Source organism: Sminthopsis crassicaudata, chromosome 2 (assembly GCF_048593235.1).
Source record: "Sminthopsis crassicaudata isolate SCR6 chromosome 2, ASM4859323v1, whole genome shotgun sequence".
NCBI lineage: Eukaryota > Metazoa > Chordata > Mammalia > Dasyuromorphia > Dasyuridae > Sminthopsis > Sminthopsis crassicaudata.
This window is the reverse complement of record NC_133618.1, coordinates 88663176-88687464: the sequence shown is the minus strand read 5'-3', so window position 1 is coordinate 88687464 and position 24289 is coordinate 88663176. Positions and strand designations below refer to the sequence as shown.

Genomic DNA, 24289 nt, shown 5'->3' with positions numbered 1-24289 from the left:
AGATGATTTGAGATGCAACAATGACCTTGTTGTCTTAGATGTCTGACCAAAATTTAAGCACTCCAGAGTGCCTGCTTCAGTTGCCTTTGTGGCCATTGGTACAAATTGTTCTCATCCGCCCATTCTGCTGAAGGAAGTCTTCACATGCTTCGGGTAGACAGTCCCCAGACATTTGATAAATATTTGCTAAATGATTAATCATTTCTCCATTCAAAAGCAAGCATTGTACAGAGGGAAGAATACAGGACTTGAAATTAGATGAGTTGGGTTTGACTTCTGTCTAGTTACTTACTACTTGGATAAATCCCCTAACCTCTCTGGTTCTCAATTCCTCATTGTTAAAATAAATTGGATTCATAAATTTGTGATTTAATCTATAAATCTATTAATGTGATTATCCTGAGCTGAGTGTATCTAGGAAGAGCATAAACTAATCCTTGCCCACTAAGAGGTTAAGATCTATCTGGGAAACCAAGATGAAAATGCTAGAAAACAAAATCTGTATGTAATATAGATAGATTAAACGATGACCTCTCAGTTGTCCTCTAGTTTAAAATTGATTATCCTAGGATTTCTGTCCTTAATCATTTTTTTAAAAATTTATTACAACATTAGCTAATTTTTTTTTTAACTTTGGTTTCTTTCTTAGGCTTTCCATTTCACCTAGCTCATTCTGACAAGTCAGATTGCAAAAATGTGATCAAGAAGGCTCAAAATGAGACCCTTTTACTCCCATTTTCTTCCTTTCACTAAATGGATCTTTTTTGACCTCTATATCCAATGAATCTAAGGCACATGTGCTTTGAAGCACATGAGAATCTTAAATCATTCTGGGAACTCCTTAATTACATAAACTTGAAATAAAAAGAAACCTGGCAAACATACCAGCTATAAGCTAATCCCCTCTTGGCATTCTTAGAGAAACACACACACACACACACACACACACACACACACACACACACACACACACACACACACAAGAAAAAAAAAAAAAACTTCCCTGTAAAGTAAGCAAATATATTTTCAGAGCTAATCAGAGATTGTAAGAGCCTTTTTTTCCATCCTCCCTCCACCCCCTTTAATCTCCCTTAAATATCTAAAACTTTGGGGTCTTGTGATAGCAAGTAGAATAATGAAATCAGAGAGATTGTGTGTCATAGTTAATAATGATCTGCCCAGACCAAAGGGACACACCACGTGTTTACGATTCACATAGGGCTCCATTTTCCCACTTCACTAAACCCTTCCTGCCTTTGAAAGGAAGATGGGGCACGCCCTGTTCATTTTTCAAGGTGTGATCGATAGCCAGGAGCTTCCTATAAGCAGCACCAGATGTTCTTGCCAATTGGTTTTGTTTGGATACACAATTATTCACCAGCTTTTAGCTGTTTATATGTGCAAAGATTCATTTGTGAACTAAGTTCATTTAAGTGCTCAACAAAGGACTGGATGGGAATGACTCCACTTTGATCTTCTGATTACAGCATGGAGATTATCTTCAATTTACTGTTTGGGAGTACTTCTATGCCCCTCCTGCCCTGCCATCCCTTACCCTCCCTGTAAAGATCTTCTTTTCCTTTTGCCATCTGGATGAGTGAAAGAAGAAACTATTCAGTCACAAGATGGAGTCAGTGTGGGTCATTCAGTTGCCTCCATTCCCTCAATTGCCTCAAAATCCACAAAAGTCATTTGATCAATTAAACAATTCTGTTGACTGCTAAAGAAACAGTGTGAGAGCAATGGATACAATGCCAGCCTTGCAGTCAGGAAGATGGAAATTCAATTCTACTTCAGTTTCCCTAGAAGATGCCTTGATGATAAGATGGCCACAGGCATTGGTAAGGAAACTTGGAGTTCTCAATACCAATCAAATCAACAAATTTGGTCCAGAAAAGAGACAAATCTACATAGAGTGCTACCTTGAGCTGAGTGTATCTAGGAAAAGCATAAACCAAGTTCTTCAACACAAGATAGAGATCTAGGAGGAAAACTAAGATAAACAAGCTAGAAAATATAACATACAGCCTAAGGCAGTACAAGTTTAAGTAATAAACTATGTGACCCAAGCAACCAACAGGGCAGAGCAATTCAGAGGAGAGAACTAAGAAAGAGTCAGAGTAATTTAGCAAGACCATACTCTTTCTTTCCTGAATAGACATGTTGTCTCCTCCATTAGAATGAAAGCTTTTTGAGGATAGGAATCGCGCTTTTGCATTTCTTTGAATCCTTAATGTTTGGTACTTTTTAATTTTTGTTGTTATTGTTCAGTCATCTCCAACTCTTTGTGACCCCATTTGGAATTTTCTTGGCAGAGACACATATTTTCTTCTCCATCTCATTTTCCAGATGAGGAAATTGAGGCAAAGATAAGTGACTTGTCCAGAGTCACACAGCTACTAAGTTATTTGAGGCCAGATTTGAACTCAGGAAGATTCATCTTCTGATTCCAGATCTACCCAGTTGCCTAACAAAAGGTAATTTAAGGTTATTTGGAAAGAGAACAGGATTAAGAGTGAGAGGTCTAGGTTTTCCTTTTGGTCCTGAGGCTAGTAATCAAGGTGAACTTTAACAAGGGAAGCAATCTCCCTGGACCTCAATTTCCTCAACTATAAAGTTGGATTAGATGATTTCCAAGTTCCTTTCCTCCCAAATCTTAAGATTCATTGATCCTGTCATTGATTGCAAAACAACAAAATGGCACCTTGGGAATCATGGTCATTCTATATGGCCAATCCCATATGGAGCAGCGTTTAACTGGCTTAGTCAAACAGATTTCTGTCCAAAGCAAAGGTGTGTGTTTCCTTGTAGGAAGCCATTTACCAGTGCCAAAAGATAGCCAAAGGTGACTGCTGTTAGCTAGACAATGCTGGCATCGGCACCAGGTGAGATATATATTTTATTCAGAGGAATTTGAATTCCATTTCTACCACATAACAATTATGACTGCTTAGTTTTACTTAAATGGATTAGTCCAAGGGAGTTGAGGGTAATAATGTTAGAGAGAAAGGACTAAAATTAAAGAAGACTGAGAAAATCTTCAACCATTAGAATCTTTTTTTTTTTTTTTTAAAGGCTGGGGTTAAGTGACTTGGCCAGGGTCACACAGCTAGGAAGTGTTTAGTGTCTGAGACCAGATTCGAACTCCGGTCCTCCTGAATTCAAGGCTGGTGCTCTATCCACTGTGCCACCTAGCTGCCCCCAACCATTAGAATCTTGGTACAAAGGGACTTGGGAGTAGCTAAATGACACTGGATAGAATGCCAGGCTTAGAGTCAGAAAGACTCAGCTTCATGGGTTCAAATCTAGCCTCAGACAATTATTAGCTGTGTGACCCTGGGCTAGTCACTTAATCTTATTTGGCTTAGTTTCCTTATCTTTAAAATAAGCCAGAGAAGGAAATAACAAACCAAGTCTAGTATCTTTGCCAAGACAACCCCAAAGGTGGATATGATCGAAAACAACTGAAAAACAAAAGCAAAGGTATTTTAACACTTGATAAAAAGAATTATTTGTTGCCAACAACTCAAATTGACCCCCACATTTTGGAAAGAGAAAGTGAGACAAGTTTCCATTTCATTCAGTATCAGTCTCAACAAAAATAAGTGTCACATTGTATACTCCAAAGCTCAAAGCTCAAAGTAACCCTCAATCTACTTTCCTGACCAAGAAGGAGATCTTGCAACATTTAAAATAAATGGACTGCTATTAAGAAGAACATCTTTGGATGTTAAGTAGGAAGAATTTTTTTAAATGGGGTCAAAAGTTTTAGATTGGAAATGTTGCCAATTAAAAAATACAGCTTTTTTTTGGAGGCCTCCCTGATGTTGCCTTCATTTCCCTCTCTCTGTTAACCAGAGCAGATGTTTAGTTTTAAAAGAAATCTTCCTTCTAGTACTCCAAGTTCCCTCCAGTCACATACTAGTGGCACCACTTATGGGATTTCAAGCAGCATTGAAAGGAATAGCTTCCAGAAGTAAAGGTGATGGCCCTTTGTACTTTGCCTTGATCAGATCCCATTTGAGGCACAAACATTAAATATGTGAGGTTTCATACTTCACAGATTGGCCTGGAGCCAAGAAATTACATGCCCTCTAGATCCTAGGAAATATTCTGAAGTCATTCAAATTTGTTGTTCTTTGTTTTTGTTTTTGTTTTTTAGTGCAGCTGATAGGGGAGAAGTAATTAAAAAAAATAAATTGTGGTTTCTTTTTGGGATTCTGTTTCATGAGTCTTCAGGCTACTGGAAAGCTAGGGTTAAAGATGGGATTTCCAATAATATTAGTAATTATAAAAGCAGTATTCAGAATGGTTGAACTCTCATTCAAGATTCTGATACAAAGGTCAGTATCCTACAGACATCCTTCCCTGCTTATAGATATCCTTCCCTCGCCTGACTTAATTGATATTAAGTAAATATTTATTAAACACTTATTATGTTCCAGGTACTACACTAAGCACTATAGATACAAAGAAAGGCAAAAGGCAAAAAAGAACAAAGAAAAAAGCTCTCAAAGAGCTCATAATCTAATGGAGGGAAGACAACACAAAAGAAGTTTTAAAAGGGGTGAGGATAGGGAGGAAGAAAGGTGTACCCTGTAGGGGGTGGGTCAGGCATGGGGGAATGATGAAGTCCTATAGCCAGGTGAAAAATGAGGAGGTGATTGCCTGGAATTCCTCTTTAAATAGAGAATATGAAAGGAGCTCTCTGATGTGCATTCTCCACCCTCTCAGTCAGAGAGAGGAAAAAAAAAAGGAGAGAATTTCAGGAGATTCAGAGTTGATTTGCTCTTGCAGGGAGATGAGTTTCTGCATATGAGGAAAATGTCCAGTGAAGCAGTCAGGAGAGATGGTACTTAGTGTATGATTTAGTTTTTAATTATAGGGCATCTTGTACTGTTCTCTAATTGATTCAGGAGGAAGAGTCTCATCTAGACTGTGAACTCCTCACAAGGGCAGGGAATGTCTTCCTTTGCATTCCCCATAATTATAATAATAACAGCTAGTATTTTATGTAGGGATTTAAGGTTTAAAAAGCATTTTATAAACATTTCATTTTGCCCTCACCTGGCTTATAGATATTATTAAAATCTCCATTTTACATATGAGAAAATTGAGACAGATGGACCTATACTGATTTGCCTGGGGTCATAATAATTGTCTAAGGTGAAATTTGAATCAGATCTTTCTAACTTCGAAAGCAGCTTAGGTGGCAGTGAAAAGGATGCTAGGGCTGGGTTTAAATTTAGCCCCAGAAAGTTACTAGCAATGTGACCCTGGGCAAGTCACTTAACTCTGTTTGCCTCAGTTTTCTTATCAGTAAAATGAGCTGGAAACAGAAATGGCAAATGATTCCAGTATCTCCTCCAAGAAAACCTCAAATGGGATAATAAAGAATGAGACACCGATATGATTACATGACTTTCTGACTCTATCCAACATTTTATCTACTGGTTGCTACAAGCCTAGATTTATTAATTGAGTCTACTTGGATTACAACTCACCAGAGTTCAGATATATTATTACCAATTATATTATTACCCATATTCACCAGACAGAGTTAACTCACTGCATCCTGGTGATCTAGTTTGATTATATTTCCTCTTATCTTGGTTGTTATAATTTCATTTCCTATGTCAAAGAACAAAAGATAGATAAAAGTTCTCTATGGGTTTGCCATCAGTCAATATGAAGGTCACATAACTAGCTAATAACACTCATAAATGAAATTAGCAAGTCTTAGGGGATTTGGGGTCAGTGAGCAGTGATATGGAAGCTAGAATAGCAGCTGAAATCTGATGGTCTGTTAGGCAGAACAAATGAAGGGAGAGTCTAGAATAAGGATAAAGATAACACTCCTATTGCATCCTATTTCTTCAGATGATATCTAATGGGTTGGGTTCAGTTCTTAGAATAATCATTTAAGAAGAACTTAGGAAAAACGGATAGTGGACATCCAGAGCAAGTCAATTAAGCTATCGATAGCATTTGAAGGACCTATCAAATGAGGATAGATGAAGGAGCTAGGGATGCTTAGCATGGAGAAGAAAAGATTTAGGGAATCTTCAAGTACTTGAAAACACTGTAACAAGGAAGAATTCAATTCATTCTGCTTGGACTCATGAAGGATGAAATTGGAACAGATGTGGGTTCAATGGAAAAAATAATTAGTGAAAAGGGATATTTTGGGAGGTAGTGTGTATTCTCTCACTGGAGGTCCTCAAATAAAGACTAGGTAGAGGACCCCAGATGAGGAATGCTGTCAAGGAAATTCCTTTTTAGGAAAGCATAGAACAAAGATAGTCTCTGTGGTTCCTTCCAACTCAGATTCTGGATGATTTTAGGTTCTAAAATAAGCAAATTGCATGTATGCATGCATGTGTGTGTGCACACATGTACGCATATGTGGGTGTATAGATGTGAATGTGAAAATGCATATAATAAAATGAAACTGGGAAGAGGGAAGGAAGCCAAAAGAATTTTTTTTCTTTTTTTCAATTCTCAGCTTTTTTTTTTTTTGAAGTCATGCTGAAACCATATCACTCTTTTTTCTCTCTAGAAGTTGTACAAAATGGTCCCTGATTTTTGCAGTTGTGAAAGTGAACAAAATACACATCTGCTTAAGTGAGAATTTCATTTCTATTATGTGAAAAAAAATGAAAAAAAACACTGAGATGTACTCATGTAGGTTAGTCATGTCAATTCTGAGGGGATTAAAGAGGAGGAAAGACAAAGAAAAAAGAAGGAAGAAAGGAGGAGGAAAAAGGAAAAAAAGGAGAAGGGAAGAAGGAAGACAAACACTGAGTTTTTCTGATATGTACATTCATTCTAGAGTTAAGTCTGTTGATGAAATCCATAATTGAATCATGAGGAAAACACATGATGCTTAGAGAGAGAAATATGACTGAATGATACACCATCTAAATTAGTGGAAGAGTGGAAAGGAGCTCTGCAGTTATGAAAGACTGTCTCCTAAACTGGTTAGTTGTATGACTGTCACTCAGCCTCTTAAGGCATCAATTTCTTCATCTGTGAAATGGAGATAATAATAATAGTAGTTATCTCTCTTAACCTCTTTTCAAACTCACTTTCCTCTAGTGTAGAAAGAAACAGGTTGTTGTGGGGCTTAAAGTATACGATCTATATAAAGTGTTTCACCAAGACATACAGTACTTTATAATTATCTGCTTCATAGGGATTCTCTTCTGTCTTCCATTAATATTATAAAGGTTGTAATTACTGATCACAGTAATAACCAATATCTATCTATGTACTCTGGTCTTCTTAGTTAGACTGTGAGATCATAGCTTGCAAGGAATACATGGCTCTGACATCTGTTAAACCCTCAACACCAGAGGTATCAAACTTCAGAAAGAGGGCCCCCTAAATCACACATAATGATCCCTGCAGGGTACATAGAAAACTGTGTATTAACATGACATATTCTAGTGAATTTTGTTACATGTTACCCAATTACATTTTAAGCTGATTCTCCAAACTCAGGAGTATTATAGGCCACGGTGGACTGTATGGATAACACATGTGTCCTACAACTCCTAGTCCAATACAGGGCTCCCTAAAGGTGATTCTTGAATAAATTTTAAAAGGTAATCAAAGAATATTTACAGTGAATACATACTGAATAATTCAGTGAAACCATCAAGGCAACAAAAAACAAAGAATTAATCATTGTTAAAGTAAAAAGCAATTTAGGTAACATGGAAGACCTTTTTTTTTGGGGGGGGAGACAAAGAGATAGCTATAATATATTAGCTTTTAAATTTAAGATAAGGAATATAAAATTACATTTAATAAATGTGACAGAAAATAACAAATTCAGGTCAGCACTCTATTATGCCATCTTTAGAAGGGGAGAAACAGAGAGAGAGGAGAAAGAAATTGGGAATGTAACAGGTAGGAAGAGATGGAGAAAGAAAAAAAACCAACAAACTAAATTTCTGCCAAAACCCCAAGAGGCAAAACAAAGCAAACTCATTTATCAGTAATGCTATTTTAAAAATATGCATATTTAAACTGAAAAAAAATAAATGCTGCCAGAATTTGTTTTTTTACATATTAAACTCTTATTTAAGTTTTGAAAGCATAAGAATGTAGCAATTCTCTCTTTTTTCTCATTTCCGCGGGAAAAACAAAATCAATTACCTAACTCCTCTCCTAAAAATTGAAGCACAATATGGGATCTGGAATTGAAAGGCTCTTTAGAGGTTTTCTAGCCTGATTCACTTATTTTACAAATGAAGAGACTGAGTCAGAGATTTATCCAAATTTATATAGGTAATAAATGGGAGAACTTATTCAGGCTTCTTGCTACTATACAATAAATACTACTTTAAAAACGGCTGATTTTTCAACTGATAAATGATGAAATATGAACAATTCTCAGACAAAGAAATTAAAGCCAATTCTAGTCATATGAAAAAAGTGCTCTAAGTCACTTTTGATTAGAGAAATGCAAATTAAGACAACTCTAAGGTACCACTTCACTCCTCTCAGATTGGCTAAAATGACAGGAAAAGATAATGATAAATGTTGAAAGAATGTGGGAAAATTGGGGCACTAATATATTGTTGGTGGAGTTGTGAAATGATTCAACCATTCTGGAGAACAATTTGAAACTATGTCTAAAGGGCTATCACTCTTTGATTCATCAGTGTCTCTGTATCCCAAAGAGATCATAAAAAAAGGGAAAATGATCCACATGTGCAAAAAATGTTTGTAGCAGTCTTTTTTGAAGTAGGAAAAAAAACTGGAAACTGAATGGATGCCCATCAGTTTGGGAATAGCTGAATAAGTCATGGTATATTAATGTAATGGAATATTATTGTTCTATAAGAAATATCAGCTGCTGAATGAAATGAACAGAACCAGGAGATCATTATACACTTCAACAACAACACTGTATGAGGATGGATATTTCAACAAAGAGAAGATCTAATTCAGTTCCAATTGATCAATTATGGACAGAATCAGCTACACCCAGAAAAGGAACACTGGGAAACGAGTGTAAACTGTTTGCATTTTTTTTTCTTCTCAGGTTATTTTTACCTTCTGAATCCAATTCTTCCTATGCAACAAGAGAACTGTTCAGTTCAGCACTCATATATTGTATCTAATATATCATTTATAGTATATACATTTAACATGTATAAGACTGCTTGCCATTTAGGGAAGGAGGTGGAGGGAGGGAAGGGAAAAGTCGAAACAGAAGTGAGTGCAAGGGAATAATTTGTAAAAAATTACCCATGCATATGTACTGTAAATAAAAAGTTATTTTAAAAAATGATCAGCAAGCTGATTTCAGAAAGGACTGGAGAGATTTACATGAAATGATGTGAAGTGAAGTGAGTAGAACAAAAGAACATTGTACACTGCAACAGCAAGATTATGTGATGAATAATTGTGATGGACTTAGCTCTTTTCAGGTGACTCAGGCCAATATGAACTATGAAGTTCCCTGTAGACTCTGCTAGTTCAACCTCAATTTACAGATGAAAAAGTCCAAACCTTGATTCACTGAAGATTACACAGTTACCAAGTGCCAAGGTGGAATTAAAATCCAGACCCTTTGGCTCCAAATCCAGCTCTATTTATTAGTTCTGTGCCTTGAAGCAAGTATTCCTACTTCTCTAGGTCTCAGTTTTCTTCTCTATCAAATAAAAGATTTAGATTAGGTAGCTGTAAGTCACAAATTTTCCTTCTCTTCTTGTTATTCACTCATTTTTTAGTTAGGTCTGACTCTTTATGACCCCATTTGGGGTTTTCTTGACAAAGATACTGGAGTGGCTTGCCATTTCCTTCTCAAGCTCATTTTACAGATGAGGAAACTGAGGCAATCAGGATTAAGTGACTTGCCCAGAGTGATTCAGACAGTAAATATCTGAAGTCAGGTTTGAACTCAATATAAGTTTTCTTGATTCTAAGTCCATTACTCTATTTACTATACCATCTAGTTTCCCTTTCCCTCTCTAAAATGAGTAAATAACCCTCATACAATCTACCTTATAGAGTTACTGTGAAGACCAAATGAGAAGCGACATATCAAATTTGTGAGATAATGTAATGATACTTAGGAGGTCCTTGCCTTTCAGTCTTCTCTATCATCCCCTCCTTTGCCCTCTGATTTCTTTCAAGAAGAGACACCCAAAGGAGAACAAGCCAAAAGGTGATTGACATCTTCATGAACATAATCCCTTTTCATGTTCTGACTCCTTTAATAAAGCTGATTTTTTTTTAAATGTGCTAATCTGGGAAAAATTAGTAACTCAGAAGTAATATACTACCCTGCACACAAAAATGTAGTCCTGTGGATTCTGAGCCTTTGGTCCCATTGACTTAAATCTTATGTTTTAGAGCTGGTTGTTTAGGGTAGTCAAGAAGGATTTCCATAGCATTTCACTGATGACAGATAAACTCTGAAAGGGGATTTTTAAAAAATTAAATTCTTTGATCTCCATATTTCCTTTCAATGTTGCTTTGAAAGTTGATCGGCTCTGGCAAGATGACTTTGAGATATTTAAGATAATATCTCCATGCTCTCACCAGGAATCTGCTTAACTCATGGAGTGCCATTGTTAAGAAGAAGTTATTAAGTCCTGCTGATGTGGATATAAACATAGACAGTCATCTAAGTTTATGTGTCTGTCAGCCGATTCAGGTAAGTATGGGAATAGAACAAAAGCAGCCCCTCTTAACCTGTTCCCTAGCCTTGTGGGGAAAACCTCCTTCTCTGCTGTTAATGATTGAATCTGAGATGGGGGCAGAGAGGTCGAGCAACAGATAAAGCACTGAGTTGATAAAATTGAGTCAGGAAGACCTGAGTTCAAATCTGGCTTCAGACACTTTCTATCTGGGCAACTACGGGCAAGTCACTTTATCCTGTTTGCCTCAGTTTCTTCATCTGTAAAATGAGCCAGACAAGGAAAGGGCAAAGCATTTCACTATTTTGCCAAGAAAACCCCAAGTAGGATCATGAAAACTTACAAACAATTGAAAAAAACAACTAAACATCTATTATGTATATACATACATAGATACAAAGAATAATTACAAGAGAACTACCTGGTAAATTAATTGGAACTTGAACATTATATGCTGAAGTCATCATTCTAATCAGCATTCATTGAGTCCTTCCTTACTGCATGCTTATTCTCATGTTCAGTGTTACAGAGTACACAAGAAATGGAAACTTTCCAGGTCTATTTCCTTACTCCCAGTTTCCAAAAAAAATTTATAACCAAGATGAAGAGATCAGACTAGTGCAGATGAAAGGACAATGAATAATATAGTTAATTGTTTCATTGTGTAATGGATGGATGCTCTAAGAGTTATGGGAATTTACAAAAGAAGGAAATTAATATGGAATGGATTAGTCAAGGAAAGTCTCATAGAATAAAGTATAGGTCTTGAAGGATGAGCAAAATTTGGATTAGTTTTGAGGAAGGAAAAGGAAAGGAAAACATGAATGAAGGAGGAGACAGGAATGAAGGATTCATGGAACAGAGAACAGAGACTGCTGTATCAGGATCATGCCATATACTGAGCTCTTGCTCTCAAAGGCAGACAAGGCAACATCATCAAATATGTATAGGATAAATAGATACACAAGCAGTGGAGTTTGAAAATCACCCATGGAAAGGAAGATGGTTGACTGAACATACCTTAGACATATACCAAGAACAATAATGGTTGGGGTTGGGGAAGAAGTACTATGTACTGCATGTTAAAGCCATACTTGTGACAGAAACTCTGTAATCTCTAGGACATGCTCTATTATCCTCAACAGAAACATGGGGCCAAATTCCTTACTATGGATTTAGTAAAGTATAGGGAATGAATGTGTGATTTTTATTTATTAAGAACTCTACTACCCAAATGCTTATTAGGACATCTCTGCAATTTAAGAAATGGCCTAGAATACTGAGAGATTAAATGCTTTACTCAGATCCATATAACAAGCACATATTGGCTTTCTTTGTAGCCCAATGTCTCTGGTATATAGTAAGTGCTTAATAAGTGCTTGTTGATTGATCAACTGCTATAGCTAAAAGAGCATCAGAGTTGGAATCAAGAAATCTGCCAAGCAAGGTCAGAAAAGGCTTGAACTCAAAGAGGCAATCAATTAATTAATAGTCAATAAGCATTTATTATTGTTATTGTTCAGTTGTTTCAGTACAGTTCAATTCTTTTGGATCCCATTTGAGGTTTTCTTGCCAAAGATACTGAAGTGGTCTGCCATTTCCCTTTTCAGTTTATTTTACATATGAGGAAACTGAGTAGAAAAGTTAAGTGACTTGCCCAGTGTCAAACTGATAATAGGTGTACAAATTCAAATTAGAACTCAGGTTTTACTGATTTCAGGCTTGGCACTTTGGCCTGTATTACCTGGTTGTCCAAATATACCTACTATGTGCCAGGCAAAGCAATGGGAGTGAAAGGTAGGATACTAGGATATAAAATTGAAAACTATAAAGGCAAAGTTGCCATACAACAATATTTAGTTTAGGGGAAAATAGCACTCCACACTATAGTAACCCTTTGATTATAATATCATATATGTGTGTGTGTCAAATAAACATTGAAATTAAACATCAAGCATTTATTAAGCATCTTCTCTGTATGTACCAAGCATTTAATTGGTGCTAGAGAGGCACCTTTTAAGAAGCTTATACTTTAACAGAATAGATAACAGATATATAGATATAGATATATACAAAATAGATACAAGGTTACCTAGAGGAAGGGATGACAAACTAGCATCTGGGAGGGGGGACCAGGAAAGAATACTAAGGAAATCAGCACTTCCAAAAAATGAAGATTAAGAAGTGCTGTTGTATTTTCCTTTGTTCCAAAGAGGACCAATGAAAACATGGGTGATGTCTTGACTTGATCTTGAATTATATTTAAGTGAGACAGAGCTGCACTATATCATCAGCCTCACTCTCTCTCCCAGAGTCATCAAAATCCAGTGCCAAGGAAAAAATCAAGACCACTGGCAATGGCCCAGGATGCACTGGGTAACATTGGTATTTTTAATGTCTGACCAAGCTCTAAGCACTCCACAATACCTAATGACATTGGACCTCTTTGAATACAAAGGACAAACAACAACTTTCAATTACCTTATATGTATCTGGCATGAACATAATTGATTGCACATTGTTTCTCTCATTGGAGCATAAGCAGTTTGAGGAAAAGAACACATCTTGGCTTTCTTTGTAGCCCAATGCTTGGTATAGAGTAAGTGGTTAATAAATGAATGTTTATTGATCAACTGCTATAGCTAAAAGAACATCAGAGTTGGAATCAAGAAATCTGCCCATATATTTACAAAGTAACTCTGGGCAATGCACATCACCTTTCAGACCTCCATTTTTCCCCATCTGCAAACTTGCATTATCACAATATTATAGTAGAATATTCTATTAAACTTAAAGCACTATGGAAATTTTAAACTATTTTTATTATACAGAACTTATGAGATCAATTCCCTCATTAAAAAAAAGTCAATCACTTCCCCTGACTCCCTTAGAGTAGAATATCAGATAGCAATAGGATTGTTGAATTTGGAATGAAGAGATACTACAATTCTGATTCTGCTTCTGATACTTAACTAGATGTGTGATCATGGGCAAACCACTTAATAACACCAAGTCCTAATTTTCCCATCTGTAAAATGGAGAAGGACAATAGTGGAGGCTCAAATGAGTCAATGTATATGATGGCCCTGACAAACTTTCATGTTGTCCGTAAATGTCATCCATTAATTCTCTCTTCCAGGATATATCTAGATAAGGAAACCCAATAATGACCATAATCCATACCCATAAAGTCTCTTGTTAGCCTAAATAACAACAACAACAAAAAAACCCAAAACAAAAGTGATAATTTTGGAGACTATCAATGTGATTTCAACTTTGTCCAACTTCTAAAAAACTGTTATTAGTAGGAGTTTCAAAGATGGTGGCTTCAAGAGAATTTTATCATAAGGAAAGAAGAAATGCATCATACATACCAAGGAGTATTACTGAGCAAGAAAAGTTTACAGGTTTGACTCTAACTCTTCCTCCAAAAGTATGTAACTCTTCTGTTTCAAACCTTTCAATCATTCACTACTGCCTGCAAAATAATATCCTGATTTTTTTTTCTTGCAGAGGCAATTGGGGTTAAGTGACTTGCCCAGGATCACACAGCCAGGAAGTGTGAAGTGTCTGAGACCAAATATGAACTCGGGTCCTCCTGACTTTAGGGCTGGTGCTCTATCCACTACACCACTTAGCTACCTCTAATATACTGATCTTTAAAGTGAAGGGTGGGTGGCTGGTTGGCTAGATTCTTTCAAGGTCCTTTTTAGTTCTAACAATGATGTTAAAGTATAAACTCCTTACTCTGGCATTTAAGAAACTCCACAATTTGATGTTAATCTACCTTACCAACCTTTAGTAATATGAACCTATTAATTTGGAAAAAACTTCTCTCCTTGTCTTTTCAACATCTATACCTTTTCTAACATTCTTTTCCCATTGTGCAAAAATCTCATTAGCTTTCCCTATGTCAATCCAAGCCATACAAAACTTATAAAGCCCAATTCAAGATGGGTTTCATCTCTTGTATGATTTCTATCCAGATCAAGACACCCCAAGTCTCTCCCTCCACTGATTTCATAGTACTTCTTTTCTTGACAACAACTATAAGCTATAAGAGGAAGATCCAGACCTGAAGTTTCATTATGTGGATAGTTATCAGTGAGGAAACCTCCTCTAACAATGCAAATGGACATCTCTACTACAATATATAGTCTACAATGGTTGACACATAATAAGCATTGAATATTTATTGAGTAGTATGATTGAATGATTGACAAAATGGGCAACCTTGGGTCAACCAATCACATAAGTTACCTAACAGTTATATAACCCAAGCAGTTACATTCTGTAGCACAGATATGAATTATATGCCACTTAGATTTGTTTCATGAGTCTTATTCCTTTATTCAGGCTGTAAGTTCCTAGAACACAGGACCCCTACATATAATTCTATATCTACCACCTCCACCCTGCCTCATTGTAACAAAACAATGCTAAGCACACTGATTTGTTGTTTATAATCGGTTCATCAGGAAAATTCTATTTTCTTTTCATAGAAAACCCAAATTAGAATGGAGATTCTTATTTTGTACTACCTTTCAACCAAGGAATCCAAACATTGCTCTCACCCAGAAATGAGAACACAATAGCAAATGCCCTTTTTATTTTTTTTACAGCATAGTCCACAAATTATTTTATACTTGTACTGTGACTAATGCTTTAGTCAGTGAAATAATTGGTAATTCAGTTAAAAAAAAGTTTAGAAATAAGATTCTCAGCTGTGTTATGGTGCAAGGAAGCTTTTAGGCCTTGCAACACCACCCTCCATAGACAATGCCAGGAACTTCCAGACTAGCTGCCTGGAAAATAAATGGATTTCTATAATAATGTGATTTTTACTGTACCATGACAGGATTGCCAAGTGAGGAGGAGACTTGAACAATGATTAGACCTCTTTGAGCCATGTGGTTTACCAACCCCCAATTATAGGACTTGAGACTTTGCCTTGACTTTATTGGAAAATTTTCTTAAAAAACAAAACCAAAAACTTACTTTTAACAATCATTTATATTACAAATCATTTTACAAGAGTTTATTGAGCATGTCCTCTATGTGAGACACTGTGCTAGATGCCAGGATATGAATCTCAAAATTCCTAGTACTTAACTCTGCCTGAATAGATATTCTCTGACTCACAAACCATCATATTTATTCTTCTAGTTCCCAGCATTGCATTTGAGGAATTTAGGGCAATTCTTTACAGACGATCTCACACTGCCACTCTTTGAAGAACTGCATAGTTGCCCACTTGGAAGTGAAAATTCAAAATGCAGAGAGATGCTTAAGAAAACACATACAAGATGGAAGGATCAGTAACCATATCATAACAGGAGTCAGTTCCATGAGTATTTGCATATTTAAGATGGTGTGTTAAGTGTTTTTACGAGGTGAACATCAAGGAGTCTGATATCACTGGGTCTCAGAATACTGAAAAGGTAGGATATGTAAGGCAAAAATCCTAGAGCCAGGAAGACAAGTTTAAAATTCTGTTTCTTATGCTTAACTAGTTATGTGACTAGAGACAAGTCACTTAAACTTTCAGAACCTTGATTTCCAATTTTATTTAAAATGAGAATCATAATATAAGGTTGTTGTGAAAATCAAGGGAGTTACTATATGCATCATTTGCTTTGCAAACTTTAAGATGCCATCTAAGGGCCTATTATTATTTTATTAGTGAAGAAAGTAAGTCTCTGAAAGATGGTCTTTCCTAAAGTCACATATTTAGTAGCAGTCAGTATTCAAAATTAGGTCTTATGACTCTAAGCCTAAATAATTTAGATTTAGATTAAATTGTAGGAGGGACATTAGCTTAATTTAATAGACTGGCTTTTGAAGCACATTAAAAGCTCTAACACAAATAACAACAATAACTTCCTGTGCTCAAGGGGCACATGTGCTCCTAAGGATAGGGGATACAAAATGTGCACAGAACAGGTTGATTTACTAGGTAAGGAAAATATTATATAGAACAGTAAAAAAGTAACAATATTTTATGCAGTTAGTGGATAGAGTGCTGGACCTGGAGTCAGGAGGACTTGAATTTAAATCCTGTCGCAGATGTTTACTAGCTATGTGATCCTGGATAAGTCTTTGTACCCTGTTTGCCTCAGTTTTCCACTCCAGTTCTTTGCCAAGAAAACCCCAAATAGGATCACAAAGAGTCAGACATGACTGAAATGACCAAATGACAAAAGCAGCATTTTAAAATTGTATTCAGGGTATTCTTCACAACAACTCTGTTTGAGAAGTTGTAATTAATAATAATAATGATGATGATGATGATGGTGACATTAATGATGATGATGAAGATAGCTAGCATTTATATAGAGCCTCAAGGAGTGCAAAACTCTTCACAAATATTAACTCATTTGATCCCTACAATAATATCATGAGGTAAGTGCTGTTATTATCCTCATTTTACAGTTGAGAAAACTGAGGCAAATAGAGATTAAGCAACGTGCCCAGGATCACACAGCTAGTAAATCTCTAAGGCAGGAACTCAGCTCTTCCAGATTCCAGATCTGGCACACTATCTACTTTGTTATCTTGCTGTTTTGGTGAACAAATCAATAATTCCCCACTTTACAATCAGCATTCTAACAAAGTGATCTTCAAAACGATTCTTATGTTAATACCTTTGCATCATCTCTCCTATAGGCTTAGTCCTTGCCTTATCCAGATCCTCATTCAAGGACATTTCCAGTTGTCTTAATCTACATCTGGCCACTGGATCCATATGGCTCTGGAAGGGAAAGTGAGGCAGACGACCTTCTGTTCACAGTCCTCTCTCCCTTAAATCCGTTTCACTTGCATATCATAGCATCACTTCCTCTTCAAGAACAAAGGACAAACAATAATAACCAGACCTTCATCACTTTGTGCTTGAACTATTTCAATAGCTTGCTTATTGGTTTCCCTGCCTCAAGTCTTTCCCTGCTCCAGTCCATCTTCTGCTCAGCTATCAAATTCAGCTTTCTAAAGCATAATTACCACCCTATTCAATAAACTCCAGTGGTTCCCTATTACTCAAATGAATAATTCTCTTTTTAGCTCTTAAAGCCCCTTATACCCTGCTTTGTGCCCTATCTTTTCAGTAGTCTGAGAATCAGTGACACCAGATTTTTTGATGTTCATCTCATAAAAAAATTATCTCCTAACTAGAGGAATTTTCACCAGCTGTCCTCCCTCCCCTTTACTTCTGCCCAGAATTCTCTCCCTCTGAGTCCTGGCTTTCCCGGTCTCCTTTAGGTCCTAGATAAAATCTTACCTGCCGCAAGATTTTCTTGGTCCCCTATAATGCTAATGACTTTCCTATATTATTATCTCCTACTTTATACATATATATACACATGCACACACACACACATGGATGTAGATGTGTCTTTATATGTATATATATATATGTGTGTGTATATCAATATACACATACATGTATGTAAGTATACATATAGAAAATCTTGAATGGACTACTTTGCATGTAGTATACCCCATTAGATAATAAGCTCCTCAAGAGTTGAGATTATTTCTTTGCTTTTTTTTAAGCAAGGTGCCTAGCACAGTACCTGGCACATATAATAAATATGAGCTTCATAAATGATTGTTGACCTGACTTACTTAGCTCTACTGTGTTATCCATTAGTTCTAATTACTAGAAGTAACATAAAATAATAAGTCCGGATATATTGTTGATTTTTTTAAATTTAGATTTCCCACAAATTCATAGCATCAGTATTAGTGAGATTTTGTCTAGACTTCTCTGCTGGAGACTAAACTTAAAAGTCTCAGTAAGGTCCAGAGAATTACTTGAGGGTACCCTGAGCCAATCCTAAAGATGGTTACCACCAGAGAAATAACATCTCCATAATGTTCAGGCTTTCAGCAATGTTCCCACGTACTCACTAACATGGGTCAGCCAGTGACAACAGTTGCCTCTGGTCTGACAGTACAGTGAGAAACTTCTATTCTGCTCAGATCATCCAAATGGAAAATTTACAAAAGATACTGTTGTATCAGTTCACAGGCTATGCCCTAAGTGCCAGAAATAACTTATTTTCACAATTTATTTGAACAAAATGTTCTGTGTAATGTAAAATTATTAAATTGATGTAAGAGCAGGATGCCTAACTGGGGCAGATCATTCCCCTGAGACTGAAAATCGAAAAGCAGCAGGCAATGTTAACCAACTTAAGATCTGTCTCTTTCCATTTGTGATTAAAAAAGAAAGAAAGAAACTAACGAGATCTGTAGAAAGGATAATCATGTCACTAAAGTTCTATTCTGGGAGATTTGAGCTTCTCCAAAATTAGAAGAGTATTTGATATGATGAGGAAGAAAAATGCAAAGCGAGAAAAATCCTTCAATCAGAGGACATAGGTTCAAATGAAAAACACTGATGACTCTTAAATACTAGAAAATACTCATTTTTTTCCTTCTTAAGAGTCAACATACAGTAACTCAAACTGGTCTCAAATCATTACTACCTGGGGCAGCTAGATGGCACAGTGCATAGAGTATCAGCCCTGGAGTCAGGAGGACTTGAGTTCAAATGTCACCTCAGACACTTAACTTCCTAGCTATGTGAATCTGGTAAATCACTTAACCTCAATTGCCTTGAAAAAACAAAAAACAAACAAAAAAAAACTTAAATCAAATCATTACTACCTGCATTACTGATAGCAAGACATTTAATATCTCTGATCCTTAGTTTCTTCATGTGTGAAATGCGGCATTTAAGTCTGATGATGATGATGACATGGCTAGCATTTAAAATCTGCAATGTGCTTTATATATGTTATCTCATTTGATTCTCATAACCCATAGCTCTTGTTTAGTAATGTTTAACTCTTCTAATCCCATTTGAGATTTTCTTGGGAAATATGTTGGAATGGTTTGACATTTTACAGATGAGAAACTAAGGCAAACGGAGTTAAATTACTTGCCCAGGGCCATACAGCTAATAAATGCCTTGACCAGATTTGAACTCAAGATCAGTCTTCCTGACATTAGTCACCTAGTTGCTCAATAAACCTGTGAAGTAGATTCCATTATTATTCCCATTACACAGATGAGAAAACTGAGGTGGGGAAAAAAATGTTAAATCACTTGCCTAGTGTTGTACAACTATGTGTTTGAGGCAGGATTTGAACTTAGGTTTTTCAACTTTAAAAGCAACAGTCTATCTACTGTGCCATCTAGCGCCTACTTGACCTTCGATGTCCTTTCTGGCTGTAAATCTTTAAATCGATGATCTTATGAAATTCTGACCCCACCATAGGTTATGGGACAAGTCATAACCTTTCTTAATCTCAGCTTCCTCATTGGTGACATGGGTGTATTATTGGATTCCATTTTCTCCAGTTTCTTCCAGCAGTAAATCCTATGACCCGAACAAAAACCAAGTCATACCAGAAAAAGAAGTAAACATTCCTTTCTTCCTTCTAGATTTTCTGGCAGATTTCTCATTCTCCCTTTCCCACCTCCCAAGTAATGCTAACTAAGTCTCTGATTCTCTCTAGGGAAGTTCTGAGCTTAAAAAGAAGAACAGAGTGTCTTTCGGCACAGAGTCATTTCAAATGCCTCTGAGATCCCAGTATCTTTAGACAAGATATTTTGCCAAATGGTTGGCTGAGGCGAACGCCATTCTGGATGTATAAAATGGAAGTGGATCATTCTAAAGCCCACCCATCTCCAATCGGCATGAGGTGAGAGTGGCCCCGCCGTCCAAGAAGACAATGAGACCTGCTAAGGCATGAAAGAACTAGCCCTATCTATATTCTAAACTTGTGTAAGCACTTTCCTGGAATCAGCAACATGACTCAAAGCACCTGCGATACTTTAAGACTTGGAAATAGAACTTAGATATTTTAGGAGATTTTTTTTTTTTTTTTATGATTGGAAAATACTCAAATTTTCCTTTCCTACTTACATGTTTACCCTCTGGTGGCATCAGATCTTGATAGTGCTAGATAAAGCAGATGCTATCAGAAGTACCTAAATCCAGAATCAGACCCAGGGCATTAATTCTGCTCAAAATGGAGAAACAGTTCCCTCAAATTCCATGACGCCAGAACTTCTCTGGGCTGTTGTCTTGAATAGAAAATCCTGAGCAAAGCAGGCACCAAAATAAACTGGTTTTTTTTTTTTTTTTTTTTTTTTAGTTTGACCATGAATCTGATGTTGGCAGAGAGATTTACTTTGGAGGAGTCATAGGCACAGGGAGTCAGAGATCATAACAACAGATGCAGTTTTAATTCCCTACTTAGGAAACAACCCATTTCAAGTGTCTGTTTGAAAAGTTTTACCAATAATAAAAAAGGAAATGTCCGACCAAACCAGAATCTAATGCAATAGAAGTTTAGAGAGGATGATTGTAAAGGGCTAGAACTGAGCAATGCAGTTGGATAATGAAGCACGTGAGACTAATTGCCAATTGGACAGTTCCCTATTAACTTGTTTGAAGGTTGACCCTCCCCAGCTGTTCTGTGCTGAGTTGATTGGTGGGACAAAGAGGGGGAAGTGACATGTGTGGGAGGAGTAGGAGGAGGAAGAGGAATTGAGACGCAGAAGCTGACTCAGTCTCTCTGGGCGTTTGAGGGAGGAAGGTGTGTGTGAGGTTGTTAGACCTAAGCCCCTGACCTTGACTGTAAAAGATCAAGAATAAAGACATTTAGTGATCCTGACTCCAGCTGATTTCTGGGAAGACAGAGTTCCAGCAGATGATGATCTAACAAATAGCCTGATATACTCTTAGTACTTTTTCAGATGTCAGAGAAGAGACAACTAGTCTTAATCATCTATTCCCTGCTCTTTCTCAAGAAAATTATTTTCTTTTTCTTAGTAAAGTCACATTTAGATCTTATTAATCCGGCCTATTACCTTCATTCTTCACTTTTTACCCCTCTTCTGAACAAAGAAGTTTGAAAAACTATTTTTCAAACAATCTACAATGCAGTTCAGAAATGTAAAAGAATTTAGATAAAATACTGAAAAAAATTAAATGAAAAGAGTTTAAATGAAAGAACATTTAAATATGAACTTTAAATGGTGAAAAATTTAATTTAAAAAGGAATTTCACTGAAAAGACAAGAATATACAAAAGTCAAAAAACAAGAATGTACAAAGGTCAAAAAACTCCACATTTTCATTTAATTAATTAATTTATTTTTACTAAGGCAATTGGGGTTAAGTGACTTGCCCAGGGTCACACAGCTAGGAAGTGTTAAGTGTCTGAGACCATATTTGAACTCAAGCCTCCTGACTTTAAGGCTGGTGCTCTATCCACTGCGCCACCTAGCTTCCTCCAAATTCCATATTTTCACTGATACTTGTACTTTCAAAGAAAGAATAACCTCTATAGAAAGTGTAACCACATTGTCTAAGAAGAAAAAAAAAAAAGAAAAAATGTTACAAATGAGAATATAAACTTAGATAAATTTAGATTACTTATGTTGACTCAAAGTAAGCAGCTAGGTGGTGCTATAGATGGCAAAAGATTCAGAGTTAGGAAGTTCTGAGTTTGAATCCTACTTCAAACACTGACTAGGTGTGTTATTCTCATGTCTTGTTTCTTCCTTTCCCCTAAACTGAATGACTGGCTGAGGAGGTACTTTAGTAAGCACCTACTATGTGCCAGGCACTGTACTAAAATCTTAGCAAATATAAATGGAAATAATATCTACTTCACAATATTTTTATGATAATCAAATGACATAATAATTGTAAAGCACTTTGCACTTTAAAGAACTATAAAAATACTAGCTATTACTATTACAACAACTATCACTATTACTATCAAATGTTAGAATCCTAGATGATAAGACTACTACTACTTTCTACACCATTACTATAAGTCTTAGAATCCTACATGATAAGTCAACAATGACTGCTACTACTACTATTACTACATCATTATTATCAAAATCTTAGAATCCTATGTGATAAGACAATAATGACTACTACTACTACTACCTACTACTATCATTATAATCAAAATCTTAGAATCCTACATGATAAGTCAACAATGACTGCTACTACTACTGCTACATCATTATTATCAAAATCTTAGAATCCTATATGATAAGACAACAATGACTACTACTATTACTACTACTACTACTACTACTATTACTACTACTACTGCTACTACTACTATCTACTACTATCATTATTATCAAAATCTTAGAATCTTATATGTTGAAACTACTATTACTATTAGTACTATTGTTAACTATCTAAATCTTAAAATCCTAGATGAGGAAACTATTATCACCATTACTATTACTGATACTACTATTTACTACAGCCTTTTCTATCAGTCGCATAGAAAATAGATGATACTGTTATTACTACTTACTATCAAAGTCTTAGAATACTAGATTACTATTACTACTACTACTACTACTACTACTACTACTACTACTACTACTACTACTCACCACCACCACCACCACTACTGTTACTATCAAAGTCTTAGAATGCTAGGTTATGAGAATTATTCCTTTTCTTTGTCCTTTAGAATCTTAGATGATGAGGCTACTACTGCTGACTACTACTACTTCTACTACTACTATTACTATTATTATTGTTACTGCTGTTACTACTACCATCAAGACCATTGTTACTATCCAAGTCTTAGAATCCTAGATGATGAGATTACTTCTGCTTATTAACACCATTACTATCAGTCTTAAGAGTGCCAAATGATACTACTACTACTACTACCAACACCAATAATACTGTTACTACCAAAGTCTTAGAATCCTAGATGAAAAGAGAAATTCCTCCTCCTCTTCCTTCCTTAAAATACTAGAATGTTAGATGTTAAGAGAAACCTAATAAAGCCAAGTAACTTTTCCCTCTGCCTCTCTCAAGCTATTCTCAATTCCCCATTCCTGATGATTTTTTGTTCATCACTGAGACCACTACTTCAGTCAATGTCTCCTTATATTTATCCTATGAGACCACAGATTTAGAATTGGAATAAACCTCAGAAAATTTATCTGGTTCAACCATCACATTTTACAGGTGACAAAGTTGAGGCCCTCCAGAGAAGCACTGAATGATCAAGACCACAGAGGTAGTCCATGGAAGAGCTAGGAGTCAAACAAATAGCTTTGTACCTCTAATAGAGTCCTTCTCTGTGGCCTTATGTTGCATCTCCCCTATCATTCCCTTGTCATTGATTTGTGATACAAAAAATTCTCATTAAATGTCTGTGGCAGTAGTGACGCTATTATTGATTAAGCTTAAGCTCTTCAGACTTCAATGTAGACCCTTTTCAATGCTGAGCCTGTCTTCTTATCTTTCTGAGAAAAAAATCCCAACTTCCTTCCATGTTCCATCTCCAGGAGGATCCTGATAAAGGTAAATAATGTTCAAGGATGAGACCTTGGTTCTAACTATTGCTGATTTTCCATTGATAACATGTGAGCTCCCTTTACCCTCCCCATTGACAGACATGGATGGATTGAATGATTGTGGACTAGTCTTTTTCTGAGCACCTGCACTCCATTTTTGGATTAGACCTTTGAAAGGGAGAGCAAAAGGATCAGCAAATACTAGAGCTAAAAGCCAAACTAGGAAAGGAACTAAATACTGAGACCAGGGAATTCTGCATATCTGGG

At 36.2% G+C, this 24289-nt stretch overlaps 1 protein-coding gene and 1 long non-coding RNA gene across 2 annotated transcripts in view; one reads left to right on the top strand and one right to left on the bottom strand.

Annotated features, from left to right (window-relative positions):
- LOC141554637 (uncharacterized) overlaps positions 1 to 20549 on the top strand; it is a 45429-nt gene extending 24880 nt beyond the window's left edge. The window contains exons 2-3 of the long non-coding RNA XR_012485910.1: positions 10564 to 10675; positions 20183 to 20549. This is a non-coding gene — a long non-coding RNA (uncharacterized LOC141554637). The remainder of the gene's footprint in view (positions 1 to 10563; positions 10676 to 20182) is intronic.
- PRKCE (protein kinase C epsilon) overlaps positions 1 to 24289 on the bottom strand; it is a gene marked incomplete in the record, with an annotated part of 664757 nt that overhangs the window by 137344 nt on the left and 503124 nt on the right.